This window comes from Acartia tonsa, chromosome 7 (genome assembly GCF_053477335.1).
Source record: "Acartia tonsa isolate MP-2025a chromosome 7, ASM5347733v1, whole genome shotgun sequence".
Classification (NCBI taxonomy): domain Eukaryota; kingdom Metazoa; phylum Arthropoda; class Copepoda; order Calanoida; family Acartiidae; genus Acartia; species Acartia tonsa.
This window is the reverse complement of record NC_137266.1, coordinates 1,857,136-1,874,339: the sequence shown is the minus strand read 5'-3', so window position 1 is coordinate 1,874,339 and position 17,204 is coordinate 1,857,136. Positions and strand designations below refer to the sequence as shown.

The 17,204-nt window shown below is 30.9% G+C and overlaps 2 long non-coding RNA genes across 2 annotated transcripts; one reads left to right on the top strand and one right to left on the bottom strand.

Annotated features, from left to right (window-relative positions):
- The first annotated feature begins 487 nt into the window (after positions 1-487).
- LOC145324390 (uncharacterized) lies at positions 488-2,208 on the top strand. Its single transcript, XR_013881271.1, has 3 exons — positions 488-566; positions 1,736-1,807; positions 2,108-2,208. It is a non-coding gene; the product is annotated as an uncharacterized LOC145324390 (long non-coding RNA).
- Positions 2,209-12,307: 10,099 nt separating this feature from the next.
- On the bottom strand, positions 12,308-14,730 carry LOC145324046 (uncharacterized). Its single transcript, XR_013881176.1, has 3 exons — positions 14,681-14,730; positions 14,001-14,127; positions 12,308-13,149 (listed from the first exon to the last, which is right to left on the bottom strand). It is a non-coding gene; the product is annotated as an uncharacterized LOC145324046 (long non-coding RNA).
- Positions 14,731-17,204: the final 2,474 nt, after the last annotated feature.

Below are 17,204 nucleotides of genomic sequence, written 5' to 3'. Positions count from 1 at the left end.
TCTAGTTCATGTACAATGAAATATGGGAGGGGCAAAACAGGTTTGAAAAGATCCAAAATATCTGTGATCCCGAACTTCGGCCACCACTACAGCCATCAGATTTATATTTCCAGGGAAATTTTTTTTATATTTAGTAATCTTCAGTACTTTAAAGAGGTAAGTTATCAAATGTATGTCTTTAAAAGGGTCTGTGTATCCTTATGTAAAAGTAACAGGATCTGTGTATGTATGTGTACCGAATGATGTCTATAACTGCTGCACTGATATGGTATCTCCTGTACAATGTAGCTTCTTTTAGTTCTTATATATGGAAGGTTTATGTCTATTTTTTTTGGAGGGCACCACTACCCTCTCAAGAAAAGAAATACCAAAATATCTAATAGTGCCACGAGACACCACAACTGGCAAAGACACATTTCAAGTACAGCTCTAGGGGTCTCTAGGGGTGTGCATGCTTGTGTTAATTAATGACAACTATTTTAGATTAAATATGAAGCTGGCAATTTTATTTGGAGTTCTCCTGGTTTTGTTGGTGAATATTATTCATGGAAGTCCACAGGGTTACGGTAACATATATTCAAATTTTCTTTATTTAAGTATATAGCTTTTTCATATGTGCGTTAACAGTCGAAGAGAGAGAAATGTAATTTTCACTCATATATTAATGGCTGAAATTTTTTAGGGGAAATTCTCCCAAACACTTAATCTATTACTTATTTAGGCCATCTATAACCCGTCTATAAAGAGAATTGGGTGAATTGATATCATTAATATTTTTGCGTTATCCTTTAAAAAAACTACAATTGAAAGTGGGGTTTGTCTCCTCCCCTCATCAAGTCTCAAGGTTGTAGCCGCTATTATTTAATATTTCTAAATTGTTCCTGAATTTGTAATTTTTAAACATATAGTAAAGAATTATGGTAATTTTTAATCTTTTGATTTAATTCCTTAGACATGTCAAAATTTATTAAAAACGCTAGTGAATCAATTTACACATAACAATACTTAGTAATTCAAAGTGGATAAACTGATCTTCTTATATTTATAATCGTTTTCTTATCAAATACACAAAAAAATTTCTGAACTCTGCTAATGCCCTAATAAGTACATCAAAAGTTTGACATTAGGGAGCTATTTTCTACAACATAGATTTTTTCTTTGTTATATAGAAAAAATGCTTTCGAATTTAAATACTGCTCAAAAATTACTAAATTTGTTCAGTTTTGTTTGTTTTTTTCCAATTCTACCTATGTTTGGAGAAATAACATGATATTTAATAGTCTCATAAATGCTCCAAATTTATTTATGTTGATTGAGTAATGATTCTAACTTAAACATCTAAATTAATTTCAACTTTCAAAACCTAAATAAGCTGAACTTTTGTACCAGTTTTTTTTATAACTTGTGTAAATCTATTAGTAAATGAAAAGAAAATATTTTGCTTTGTGATCTCTTTAAGCCCAAGATAAGGCTGGGGTTAGAATGTCCTCCATCCAACTTTTTTTACTCTTTTTTTCTCTCATAGCTATAACTCAAAATAACCTAAAACCATTGGTTCAGTGTAAAACCTATATAAAAATTGTAGAGTAAAACTACCATTTACAAGTTCTTAGTGAACATTGAGATATACACAATTTTCTTACTTTGGTGTATAAGCATTTTAATATTTTAATGAAACATTTTACTATCGGTCTTGGCTAATTATTTAATATTAACATGCTTATTCAAATTGTAGGTTATGGTTATCGGCCAAAAAAGCAGGAATATTGTTTTTGTGATCCTAAACCAAATAAAGTATGTAAACCAGGTAAATAATAATTTTCCTAATACTTATTCATAAACATAGACAACCACATCCATTGATGGAAGAATTATTTAAAGCTCACTATTTAATGTTTTACATCAACAATATGTTGAACTTGAAAAAAAATTCCGAAAGAAGGACTGTTTGTATGGGAACAGGTTTAGACATCTAGCTAAATTTTAAAGTTATAATATGCCAATTTCACTAGCTGAGGCTTACACACGGCTGATGCACAGTTACCGATCCCTTATTAAAAATATCTATTCTTTAAAAACTGTCATAATGTAAATTGATATATTTCAGGATGGAAACTGCATTGCTGTTGGTAAAAATCTTAAGTTCCTATTTATCAATCTATTGTTGTTTTAGTGTACCTTGAATTGGAGCTGAGTAAATCATGCATTCACTATTCTGTATTTACGGACAGACAGATAGGCGAAAGGATATTTCAAATTATAGATTTTAAAGAGATTTTCTAAAATACTTTAGCATACAAAGCATGTCATAAATAATCAACACAAACACCAATTTTGAATGTAATAATTGAGTTGTAAAGTCAAAGCTGACATCTAAGATGTAATTAATAGCTCATTATCAAATATTTCTTAAAATTTTCAATTCATGATAAATATTTTTTTTATTTAGTAGTTGGACTTGTGCTCCCGAGCATTGGAGATGGTAAGTTTCCTTTTTCATCATGAAAAATCTAAAGAAGGCGTCTTAACTTTTTTTCTTTTTATTTAGAATAGCTAGCCGGTGCATTTAGTAAGTAATAGATGTAAAATTTTCCAGAGAATTCAGATATGCAATCATTTTTTTTGCAGACCTCTTATTTTTGAAGTAATTTAAGTTTTTTTAAAAAATAATTAAGTCGGTTTTAAGGTACTAAAACCCAACAAAATAAAAGAAGAAAATTGCCAGTATGAACAAAAATAGTAAGATCTTTAATTTGACACCTTACTTTTAAAATTCTGTTGAGTAATTATTTAAAAAATCTATTTTTTAACCTCAGTTTAATAAAAACTTTAAACCTAAATATTTTCTCAAACAGACATAAAAAATATGGGTTCATTATACCTTTAGAATCAGAAAAATATTATGAATCCATTCTAAGCAAAATTGAAAAAGTTTTATAAAATTATAATAAAAAATATAAGTTTATTTTAAGAATCATAATTTTCGGCTTTAAAGGGTTGACTTGAACAAAACCTGAACAAAACCTAAACAAATGTACATACACTGTAACAGATATTTTTTAAACACAAGAAACAATAATGTATTTTTAACTGCATTGTTTTGAAGTTTATAAACAGACTGAAGCATATTTGTTCATAATTTTTCATTCTTTACATGTTATGCAAGTATCACTATTTTTATTGTAGTATCTATTGTATATATTGTATGAACATTATCCTCTTTTTTGTCAATTCTATTGGTTAAGTTTTGAGGTGAAGCTTCTTGATTTGTCAATTTTTGAGATTTTTGATTGGTTAGTTTAATAGTTACAATTAAGTGTTGCCTGTAAAAATATAATAATTTAGGCCATTTTTATTTTTTAAAGTTTTTACTTTTTTCAATTTTGCTTAGAATGGATTCGTATTATTTTTTAAAAAAACTTAAATTACTTCAAAAATAAGAGGTCTACAAAAAAAACGATTGCATATTTAAATTCTATGGACCATTTTACATCTACTACGTACTAAAAGCACCGACTAGCTATCTTAAATAAAAAGCAAAAAAGTTAAGACGCCTTCTTTTGCCTAATTTTGAGAGGGTGTACAGTACAGTGTACACAAAGTGCATCTTAAAATTTGACATAACTTTTATGATTTTTAACACTCCCTAAAACCAAAATTAATGGGGTGTATGATTATGATGTTAGATATAGGGTATGGGTGGGGAGGGAGGGGTAGGTTTTAAGACAACAATAGGAGTAATTGTATGGTCAAGGGGGTGTGAGCAATAAATTTATAGTATAGATGTATAAAGAGCTTACTATTTGATTTCCAATTGCAAAGACCTAGAGCATTGCAGACGAAAAATAATTAATGCTTTCTTTTTTTTCACAACTAGGCTCCTGACTATACAATTATATTCATAATCATCTTTTCCGATTTACAATACTGCATTTTTAAACCTAGTTATTTGTGATTAACAAGACATTTTTCCTAATGATGTGAATACTTTGTTGCAAATCAAAATTATCAAGTTTTTAGTGACATCTAGCAACAAATGTAGAACTAATATATTGCAGATGTTCCCAAATTTATTTTTTGCCTGAATTTACATTGTTTTCAATTATTTTTCCATAAAGGGTTGAGCTCTCTCTGAGGTGGTGGCAAATTAACTATGTCCTTATTTTAAGTAATTGGGTTATTGTCAGTTTTTTGAGATCATTAGATATTTTTTTAAAAATATTTTTCAACAATTGAACAGTATTTAGACAATGCAAAACAAATTTAACTAGGATGAATGCAAATATCATTGCAGCTTATACATAGACGTCCAAGAAAAGGGGTAAAGGGGTGTTCACCCCTTTAGACTTTGAAATCTCTTATTTTACACCCCACAAGTTTTTTAAAAATACGTTAGATTACTCCCCTTAAACGTATGGAACCCCTCATTCAAAGTAAAAAGCTTGGGAGTCCTTGTGTTTACATTAGTTTCCAATTTGCTTTTTGTTCTTTTGCCAGCACCCGGTTCTATTTACATTTTTGAAAGATTCAGCTGATTTGAAAGACCCAACCCACAGATGGTACAAGGCCTTTGAGAAAGGAACAGGGTTACAAATACTATTTATCACTCTATATATATTACTTTAATGTGTGAGCCTTTGTGATTTTTGATGTAAATTTCTAAAAAATATGTCTATTTGTTAGTGTAGTATATTTAGCATAATAGGCGCAAGCTATGGACACAACGGATTGAAGTTACTGAGTTTTAACTATAGAAAAGCTTTGTTTTGATTCCATACAACACAGAGGTTATATTCACAAGTTTATTGATATTATTAGGTTGGATTGAATGCAATAATAATATCCCTTTATATATTTTGGAGAAAGGGATAAACAACAAAATAAACACAATGTTTACAGAATTAGGCAGGGAGTAAGGGAGGGGACAATAGGCATTTAATACAATTTAAGAGTTTTTGCTGAAAGGCCATGAAATCCAGATTTATCCAGAAAATTTGAAGAAAATTTTGAAGGGTGTGTTAATTAATTTTAGAAAACCATAAAATAAGAAAAAAGTTCCAAGAAAAAAAACATTCATTTGAAAATTAGATTACCAGTACACAGACAGAATTGACGATTCTGTAATTAGTTACTAGAAAAACCCCTTGGAACTCCTTCACCCCATAATCCTAAATTTTAAAATGCGCTATATACAAGAATTAAATTTAAGGGTTCTTAGATTGTTTATTACACAATTATCACAATAAAGTTTTTATCTATGAATTGATATTTTTTTGAGAAATTTTTTTTTTCAAACCAGCCATCTCATAAAAATTTTTTCTGTCTGCTATATTTAAAACTAACTCAGCAAGTTTGAATTTGCTAAATTCTTGCACATTCCTTTTATGCCAGTACCCAAAGTCTGGGACTCCTAAAAAATGAATATTGATCCATTGTCTCCTTCCTTACTACCTGTAATTAGGACAGACTAGGTATATTAAAGTAATATATATAGAGCGATAAATAGTATATGTAACAATCACCCCTTTTCGAGGGCCTTCTACAAACTTTGGGTTGGGTCTTTGGTGTCAGCTGAATCTTTCAAAAATGTAAATACAACCAGGTGCTGGCAAAAGAACAAAAGGCAAATTGTAAACTAATGTTAACACACGGACGCGAAAGCTTTTTACTTTGTATTGGGGTAAAATTAGGGGTTCTATACGTTCAAGGGGAGTAATCAAATGTATTTTTAAAAAAACTTGAGGGGTGTAAAATAAGAGATTCAAAGTCTAAAGGGGTAAACTCCCCTTAACCCTGTACTTGGACGTCTATGTATGAACTTTAATGATTTCTGCATTTTTTCCTAGTTATTTTCGTTTTTGTATTGTTTAAATACTGTTCATTTGTTGAAAAATATTTTTAAAATTATCTATTGATCTCATATAACTGACAATAACACAATAGTTTAAAATAAGGAAATTGATAATTTGCCACCACCTCATGGAGAGCACAACCCTTTACGGAAAAATAATTGAAAACAACGTAAATTCAGGCAAAAAATAAATTTGGGAACATCTGCAATATATTAGTTCTATATTTCTCTAAGAACTTAATAATTATGATTTGCAAGAAAGTATTCACATCATTAGGAAAAATGTCTTGTTGATCACAATTAACCAGGTCTAAAAAATACAGTAGTGTAAATTGGAAAAGAAGATTATGAATATAATTTTATAGTCAGTAGCTTAGTTGTGAGAAATTGATAATGGCAGTTTTAAATACTTCACATAAGTTTAGACAGAAATAGCAATTTTACACAAAAATTGTCCCTTTCTTTTTTAAAAAGCAGAAGAAAGCATTAAACAGCTGAATTTAGAAAGCAAAGTTTAATGAAATTATTCTCGTCTTCTGAGCTTTAGGTCTTTGCTATTGGAAATCATTTAGTAATCTGTTTATACATCTATACTATAAATTTATTCTAGGTATGATAATAATGGATTAAGGGTGTATCAGAGGGAGTCTAGAGTTGGTCAATTTTCACTGAATCCTACAGTTTAAACATTATTTAAGAAGCCCCCCCCACCAAAAAAAAAGAATATTTTTGCCAGCGGGCATCTATAAATATTTGGGGCCCCTATTTCAAAATAGAGCTTAATGAACCTTCTAGAATTTGTAAGTAGAAAAAAAATTTGTAAAATATTACCTAATATTAATATAAATATAACTATCAAAATCAACAGATTTTACGGAAATGGCCTTAACTTAACAGTTATTTTAGAATTTTTCTGACTAGGATCAATATTTCATACAACAATTTTTTAGAAAGGTGTTGCATACTTTGACCAAAAAAGAAAAAAATAGCACCCCAAGGGCTCATCCAAAATTAAAAGATGCATTTGCGCAGCCAAACCACCCTCCCCCATGGGTGTCATACAAAGTTTTGGGTTTCTTAAATAATATTTTAATTGTAGGTTTGTATCTACCCCTCTCACTCTGTCAAGGTGTGGATACACCACCCTTCTTAACGCCTTTGATCATAACCCAACTTGTATAAAATAAAAGCTTTAAAGATCTTTTTGAACGGAGAGATAGACTTACACTTAAAACAACTTTACCTTTTGGTATCTAAATAGTTTAATAGAGAAAAAATCTTTGTGTGTTTTAGTCCTAGAAGATGCGAAGAACCAGAGTGCGGCGACTATCCAATGGACTATCAGTATTAGGGTTGAGCATTGTCATAAAATATGTTTTGATGATATAACTGTAATATTATAAAGCTTTTACATGTAAACTATTGTATTGTTTTAATGATATCTTATAACAAGATTAGTTTTTATTGAACCCTATGCATTTTTAAATAAAAACACAAGGATAACAACATCAATAAAAGCGAAGCACTGAAACGGTAGGTCAAACGGATATGTATAGTGTCAGAACTGAATAATCGAGTCGAGCAAAATTGTGATTAAATTTGTTGAAAAACTGCTTGATACATGATAATGTTTATGGACATACTTACATTTTAGGACTTGATTATAGAGTTGCTTCGCTTATTATATTGTACTTTGTTGTCTCAGGAATCAATATACCAAAACTCAGATCAATCGGATAATTAGATCACACAAAAATTTGTTGTTAAAAAGTAGAAAAAAATCAACCTATTTATAATGGACGTACGGACATTCTAGTAATTATTTTAGAGTTGATACGCTTTATAAATCGTACCTAACTACTACAGGAATCACCATGCAAAGTTTGAAGTGGATAGGAAAATTCTAATATGCCTAAATTAAAGAAAAAGCTATACGTCATGGACGTTAGCACGGACCGACCCTAATTATAGAAAAGCTTTGCTTTTAACAAGGATAAAAACATTCATAAAAGCGAAGATAAATACTTGTAGATCTGTATCTTTTATTTTTGAGTTCAAAACCAAATTATTATGTATTGTTTATTTTTAAAAAGTTCTTAAAACTTATATCATAAATTTCCTTCTTCAATATATAATAAGTTTAGTTGCTTAAAGCTTTTTTACAAACTTTATTATTCGTAAATTATTTTTAGTTTTTAAGCAGCGAATCTTCTCCATGACTGTTTGAGTGTTTGATTTGTTAGCTTTACTAGAATATTAATGCACTAGTGGCTTCGCCCCTAGCCTCTAGGGGCTTCGCCCCATGAGGTAACGGAAAGTCATCCCTCCAGAATAATTTTATAGTTATATTTTCAAAAAAGTTATTCTTTGCCGATTTACTCTTTGGTAAAATTAAACCCAGGTTGTGCGCCGTATATCTCGTACGGGGTGAGCATAAGCGAGTACCCCGTATGCGGCGCAAGCTCCGATAGTCCCACTGATTGGACCACATATACACAAATGTTACAAAAATCCCAAAAAATTGTTTGAATAATTTTTTTTTTTTTGGGGGGGGGAGGTTCATGGGGGCTTCGCCCCATGGTGCAGTGGGGTTCCCCCAACCCAATTACTGGTTTTTGTTTACAAAAATAAAAATAAAAATTTAAAAATTTGGAAATAGGGATTTTTTATTTTTAGGGGGGTTGGGGTGTCCTACCCTCCTAGAAAATAGCCTAAAACCACCAGAGGACCAGTAGGTATATTCCCAGAAGAGTAGAGCCCAATTTGTTCAGCAGTTACTGAGATTTTACAAAAAATGTCAAAAAAATTTTTGGGGGGATGGTTTTTTTAGTTTTTGGGGAAGTTGGGGGTGTTGCACCCCCCAGGAAAATAGCTTTAAACCATCACAGGAGCAGTAGGTATAATCCCTGAAGAGTAGAGCCCAATCGGTTCAGTGGTTACTGAGATCTTAAGCTTCAGACGGACAGACAGACGGACAGACATCAAGCTACTTTGTATTATAGGTACTTATAGATAAAGTTTTCGGCCATCTCCCTCATAGTGCCTAGTTGAGTACGGCTGGACCTTACTTCGGATTTGTTAGGTTAGCTCATATTTGGTACATTTGTTATTTTCAATTTATTTTGAATAGGGGTGGTTTCAGTGCTCAATAAGCCCTTAGAGGGAACGCACCAAGTTTTTATTCATTATACATACTTTTACTTTTTCAAATTTCTGACTATGTTCATCAATAGGGTGGGTCGATTTTGGACATTTTTTTTCTGAGGCCAAAGCGGGGATCTGCAAAAGATTTGTATGAGTATAATACACCTCTGGATGATTTAAAATCTATCCTAATTCTTAAAACCGCTGACGACCAGACATTCAATTGTATAGCTATTTGTAAATGGGAGTCAAATTTTTTTGAATCAGAACTATGGCTTCATGGTGCTCCCAGGAAAGGCATTGAGGAGTAGAATCAGGAACTTTTGACCGTTTCAAAAAATCTCGTTCCTAGCCTGAGAAAATCTAAAAAACCTCTACAAATAAGGCAATTCTCAATAAACCTTAAAAAATTGTGTTTTTTTTAGTGATTTTTAAGGCTAGGGACGAGATATTTTGAAACGGACAAAAGTTCATGATTCAGCTCTTCAAGGCCTTTCCAGGGAGTACCATGAAGCCATAGTTCTGATTCAAAATTTTTTTTTAATTTCGTCTTTGCATATTAACCCATTAGTGCCAAGCGCCACTTTTATGGGCCGATCGAGCTGTAAGTTTCAGGGAAGCTTTATAATGGTCAAAACGGAATTCGTATTTTTTTGTTTTGCTCTAGTGGCGTGCACAGGAAAGTTGCAAAAAAACCCGGTTCGGCTTGGCCATAAATACTAACCAGGCATTATCACCCGTTTTTGGTGCTTTTCCCCGGCATTAAAACCCAATTGACCTGTAAAAACCCGGTTATTTTGACCAAAAATCGAAAAATGTAATTTTTGAACGCCAAAAGTGAGATGAACACTTTTTAGAACTTTGATACGATCCGTAATTGAAAACTACACAACCTCATGTAATCTATAGAGCTACAAGTATAATACGAAGCGATTTATTTCAAATTTCGTGTTTAGCCGGCGATTTCGGGTAAAAAAACCCTGTTTTGTTGTTGTTGTCAAAAAAGATCTATTAGTGAAACCGGGTAATAAAAATTTCAGACTCCAAATGGAAATGCCGAACCGGGCCTATATAGGGCATAAAAAAACGATAAAAAAATCATATAAAAAATAATAATTTAAATAAAACGAATTCACAAATAGATGTACTTGTCAATAAACTTTAGATTTAACAAAAAAAATCAGCGACTTTACTATAAAAACAAAAAAGTTAGATGGGGTATTTTGAATTTTCATGATTTTCAAACTTTGTTGATCTATACCGGCAAACGGAAGTAAGCAAAACTACCTGCTCCAGGGGAAATGAAAGCCAGGGTAGTAGAGGGGGGATTCATACTGGGAATGATGCAATTATGAAGCCGAAAACCAGTTTTTTTTACATTTTCTGGCACTGGGACCCGGTTCGGCACTAATGGGTTAATTAATAAGTAATGAAATATATTTTTTAGTGGTTGCGTTCTAAAACTCAATTTTTTCAAATTCTTTTTCGGTCAGAAATGTTTTTAAGGTTAATTTTATCTGTTGCATATCCCCTCTTTGTTTAATTCCGATATGAACCCGCCCTATTCATCAATTATATACCCATATGTATTTTAACTAAAATTGATAATAACTAATAATGGACGTAATCATTCTTGTTCTTTTTTTATACTTTTCTATATTTTTAAAGAAGTTGTATCAACTTTTTTGCTTTTTATTTAAGATAGCTAGCCGGTTCTTTCAGTAAGTAGTAGATGTAAAATTTTTCATAGAATTCAGATATGCAATCGGTTTTTTTGTAGCCCTTTTATTTTTTAAGTAATTTAAGTTTTTTAAAAAAATAATTAAGTTGGTTTTGAGGTACTAAAACGCAACAAGATAAAAGAAGAAAATGGCCAGTATGAACAAAAATAGTAAGATCTTTAATTTGACACCTTACTTTTAAAATTCTGTTGAGTAATTGTTGAAAAAATCTATTTTTTTAACCTTGGTTTAATCAAAACATTAAACCTAAATATTTTCTCATACAGACATAAAAAATATGGGTTCATATATACCATTAGAATGAGAAAAATATGAATCCATTCTAAGCAAAATTGAAAAAGTTTTAAAAAATTGTAATAAAAAATAGAAAAAATAAAAAGTTTATTTTAAGAATTGTAACTACTAAACTAGCCAATCACAAATCGCAAAAATTGACGAATCGGGAAGCTTGATCTATAAAATTAACCTATAGAATTGCCAGAAAAAAAGGAGAACGTTCATACAATATATACAATAGATACTACAATAAATATAGTGATATTAAAGAACATGTAAAGAATGAAAAATTATGAACAAATATGCATCAGTTTGTTTATAAACTTCAAAACAATGCAGTTAAAAATACATTATTGTTTCTTGTGTTAAATATCTGCTACATTGCATTGTCTTTTGTTTAGGTTTTGTTCAGGTTTGGTTCAAGCTAACCCTTTAAAGCCGAAAATTATGATTCTTAAAATAAACTTATTTTTTTTTTATAATAGTTTTATAAAACTTTTTCAATTTTGCTTAGAATAGATTCGTAATATTTTTCTGATTCTAAAGGTATATATGAACCCATGTTTTTTATGTCTGTTTGAGAAAATATTAAGGTCTAAAGTTTTTATTAAACCGAGGTTAAAAAAATAGATTTTTTCAATAATTACTCAACAGAATTTTAAAAGTAAGGTGTCAAATTAAAGATCTTACTATTTTTGTTCATACTGGCCATTTTCTTCTTTTATTTTGTTGCGTTTTAGTACCTTAAAACCGACTTAATTATTTTTTTTAAAAACTTAAATTACTTAAAAAATAAGAGGTCTACAAAAAAAACGATTGCATATCTGAATTCTATGAAAAATTTTACATCTACTACTTACTGAAAGAACCGGCTAGCTATCTTAAATAAAAAGCAAAAAAGTTGATACAACTTCTTTACAACAAAATGAAGATAATTGAATCATTAATAGAAATTTAATGATTTAAACAACAAGGACATTTATATAAAATATAGGTGAAAATTTTTACTTGTTAAGTAAAGGAATCATTTTTAAAATACAACTAATAATCTATTAAAGCGTGTTGAAGTCCATTTTTATACAAACTTGAAAGAGTAAAACTACTATACATTATCCTTGTATGGAAGTAACAGGATATCTGTCTGTTGTGATGATTTTCCCACTGGCATTATTTTTTAATTTAAAGGAAAGTTTGAAGCAGGGCGTCCGAGCTTTTTTTTTTTTGGGGGGGGGGTAAAATTTTAAATGGGGGTGGTTAAAATGAAAATTATATTGGGGGTGCCTACAGTACCCTGAAATTCGTTTGGGGGGTAATCACCCCTTTACCCCCGCCCCCTTGGACGTCCTTGGTTTGAAGAATTATACAAACAATGATGACAACATTCATAAAAGCTAAGCTCTGAAATAGCCGGACAAGCGAACATTGACACTTGTAGAATGTCAGAACTAAATAAACAGAATAAAAATACATAATTTTAAACAAAATTTTAAATAAATTTGGAATACTGATTCCTAGGACAACAAAGTCTATTCTTATAAGCGAAGCATCTCTATAATTATATAAATGTCATTATGTCCTTAACCAATATCCTAGATTTAAGCAGTTTTTCAACAGATCTACTTACAATTTGTTTCGTTTGACTTTAATACATTTTTATTCTAATCATTCAGTTCTGACACTCTACTCAAGTTTAAATGTTCGTTTGTCCTACCATTTCAGAGCTTCGCTTATATAGATGTTGTCATCCTTGTGTTTAAAAAAGACATACTAACTTTCTTGAAATCGTAATAGTTGCTGAGCTTGGTTGTAAAGTGTACCTAATGCATACAGGAATCAACATGCCAAGTTTAAAATGAAAGGACGATAACTTTCAAATTAATGAAATGAAAAATGCAAACCTTTTTCAGTTTGAAACAATACATTGATTAAAATAAAAGTTTTACGAATTAAATATTTATAAAAAACACAAATATTTAAAATTACATAATTATCCATGAGGAAAAAAAATTTTTTCTCTGTCTCCACAGAACCAAGTGCAATGACTTTTCCAACGATACGTAGAATGACCATATGGTGGACAGTGGAAGATTACAGTATCAGAAGGATTATTAGGAGATGGCGCGTTACCAGGACAAACTAAAAAAGATATTATTAAATCAAGAAATAGCATATACCAACCAATGTAAGTGGTCAGCTGAATTCTAGTTTCCGATTGTGTACATAGCACCCTCATTCTATCTCAAGATTTACTTTTAGCTAAAAAAGCTTCAAACTTAAAAAAATCAAATTTGAAAAATTAAAATTCTGAATATATCCTTATACTAAAGTAACAGGATGTCTGTGTGTGTGTCTGTGTGTCTGTACCGAAGGATCTCGCTAACCGCTGAACCGATCGGGTTCTCCGTAACAGGGTAGCTTCACATAGTTCCTGGGAAGGTTTATAACTATTTTGGGGGAGGGTACCACCACTCTCCCAAGAGAAATGACAAAAAAATCGAAAAAAATTTTAATATTGGGAGACTTCAACGTTACATATGGTAGGTATCGTAACATAAATAATTAACATAGACTTTAACAAACAAAAACATTTAAAATGCCACTAGAGGCCTCTAGAGGCGTAGCCGCTAGTTATATATAAATACATTATATCGCTTTTTCCTTTGACCGGAATAGCTGCAAATAGATTTTGCAAAAGTTGGGTTATCTGCTGTACAACTTCGGAAATTATAGAAGAAATAGGCAATCAATTTTCAGTTGATCCTGTAAGTTATACTTAACTCTTAACAATCGGGCCCCTTCTCCCATTTATTTAACAACCTTTGTTTTTAGGTTCTTTTAACTTAAAGATTTCAAATGGCTTTAATTTTCTACTTTTGAAGCTATAAAAATTTTTTTTTATGTAGCAATAGATTTTTAGGTATTGATTAGAATTGGAAGTTTTTTAACTTTTAGGAATCATCAATATTATCCAAAGTATGCAGACTTACCATATTCTTCAGGGGGCATATAGACATAGCATGCTTGAGGATTAGCTTCACACTCTGGGTCTGGCCGCGTTGGCATTGGCTTAGCCTCTAGCATTAACATGCATACCAACATAACCGATGCAAACACCTAAATTAAAAAAAAGTTTGGGTTGTTTGTGAGAAGTCAATAGAATTTTTCCCCCCAAAATGGCTGAATTGATACCCCCGGGGTAAATTTTTTTATGGGGGGTAATTTAAATTCTATTAAATATTTAGTATTAAAAAAATTTTTGTTAGAGATTTTTAAATTTTTTTTTTTTTGAGGGCGGTAATGCCTTTTTTAACCCCCCCGCCCCCCCCCCCCCCCTTGGACGTCTATGACTACTAGTTTGAAATCAAGATTAAATAAAAGTGTCCAAAGTTTATAAAACTTAAGTACCAGTGAAATTTCCATTCACTCCATTTCACTCCCCTCCCGTATTTTCTACCATCCCTATAATAAAGTAATGTCTGTGTGTGTGTGTTTGTATGTTTGTACCAAAGTATATAGCTAACCGCTGAACCGATCGGATTCTCCTTAACAGAGTAGCTTCTCATAGGTCCCGAGAAGGTTAATAACTATTTTGGGGGAGGGTACCACCACCCTTCCAAGAGAAATCACAAATAATCCCCTAGTAAGAAATAAAATAATATATACTTACTAGTAAGGTTTTTGACTCCATGTTTCCTTGTTTAACTGTTAGTTACAACTGAAACTTTTAGAAAGTATCCATAATTTATAGACTTTTTCATGACCCTCATTTTCTAAAATGCCCATAAAACCCTTCCAAAAATTGCCCAAAGTCCTCACTCTTTTTATTTTTTTTTAACCGCAGAGCTTTTCTACAATTGAGGTAAGTCTATGCGTCAATAACTATTTACAGCGTTTTCCCTCAATTCGAATTAATTTAAAACTTTACTGGTTGATTACTGATACTGATGGTATAATAAAGTTCATAATAATAATGATTTTTTGACATAAATTTGTTATGATACAGTAGTCCGATTGCTATGTTTTTAAAAATGTAGATTATGACTTTTTGTTATAACAAAGACATTTGAATACATGCAATTAAACTTCATTAGTAATTAAATAATTAATAGGCGATATTATTAAGTAAAATAAATAAAAATACATACTGATGTTTATAAAAACATACTTACTTAAAATTGTACAGATTCTTAAATAATAATTTGTTTTCATTATTAAAAAGTTAAATAATTTAATTAATGTTTATTGATTTGTTGAGCTTCGCTTTTATGGATGTTGTCATCCTTGCTTTTTTAGAAAGCGAAGCGGGCCCTCTAAAATGGAGTAACATTTCTACATCTCTATGCCACCCTTTTTTGGGGAAGGGAACCTTCCCTAACCACTAACCCTCCAAAAAATATGTCCGCTCCTATATTAAATGTTGGAATAAAACACATATGGTAAATTTTAATACTTTTCTTAGCATTTTTATAAAATTTGATTTAAAGAATAGTTGGTAATCACATTGTATTATAAACAGCTTTCTGCGGATGTAAAAATGTACTACTTTCTGATTTTACCAATTAGTTGGCCCCTAGATGCCAAAGGCACGGGCTAACAAAACTGCTTTATGACTGTACATTTTTTAGTCGTAGAAAACTGTATATAATATGATACAATACATTTTTCAGCATGGCTTAGGACCGGTTCTAATCCAACTGAAAATAATCGGTTTTGAAACCATACTTAAAGATGTTTTTAATGTGACTTACGAAACAAAAATTTGGGAATTACAAAATTATTGAATAACACGGATTCATTGTGTGGTTGGCAAGCTTTGAAAAGGCGGGAGTATCAACTTATTTTTAGTAGCGAAGCTACTTTATAACTCACTTTGTATGTCTGTCAGTCCGTTCGTCCATATTGCTAGAGGGGAAACGGGATTTGCTCAGCTTCTATAAAAGATAGATAATTTTTATACAACATTCCCATCATTAAGGAGCACAATAAACTATAAAACATCAATGGCGGCCGTATTGATCTGATTTTTAGAATACTGATTCCAAGGGCAACAAAGTACAATGTTATAAGCAAAGCAATTTTATAATCTAGTCCAAATAATGTAAGTATGTCTATAAACATTATCAATGTATCAAGAAGTTTTTAACAAATTTACTCCCAATTTTGCTTTGACGCATATTCATTTATATTCTGATTATTCAGTTCTGACACTATACAAGTGTTAATGTCCGTTTGTTCTATCGTTTCAGAGCTTTTCTTTTATGGATATTGTCATCCTTGTTTTTTTATATTTATTTGGGCCTTAAAATTAGATAAGTAGATCTGTTTTGAGCTTATAAGAGGGAATTAAAGTACAAATTGACTTTTTCAAAACTGTTCCACCAATTTTTACATACAATCGCAAATTGTAACTCTGTAAAGGAAAACCATACCGGTTCAGCGGTTAGCGAGATCATTCAGTACAAACAAACAGACAGACAAACACAAATCCTGTTATAAGGATTAGGATGTATCATACCTCAATGTAATGTCCATTGTCTTATCCCTTAAGATTCTGAATAAAGGAGGGGGGGGGGGGGGGTAATGCAACCATCTCGTAATCAATGTATAAATGGCACTTAGAATTCGAATTTCGATCTGAAATTTTGCATGAGTAATCCTTGGTAGGTCTATATTCCCTAAATTGAACAAAAAGTTAGAAAACGTGTTTTGACATTTTTGTTGGGACACCCTGTAATTCTTGATTTTTGTGATTTTTAAGAAAATTTCTATATTGCACCCATCTGGGGGATTAATTTGAAAAATAAATAAAATATGTCTGTAAGTTGAAAATTAATGTAAAAATTTTAAACTTGAAAATCACGAAAAAATGCCTTTTTTTCATTGTGAAAACACCACAGTGAGAAAATGCGCAAAAAATCGGACTTTAAATGGATTAAAAAGGTTAAAAATCACCCAGCCCTTAGTTTCTATGACAAAATGAAGGGGACTGGAAGTTTTTATAAAAATCTGAGACCTCATGCAGAAAAATGTTTTTTTCGTAAATAATGAGCCCAAGGCATCTAAATAATTTAAAATCGTCAACTATTCTATTTCCTCTGACACTAATAGATAAAAAAAAGATATAAAAAAAACTCAGTGTGTTGATAAAATCTCATAAACAGCAAAGAAGAAGGTACAAAAATGATTTAATT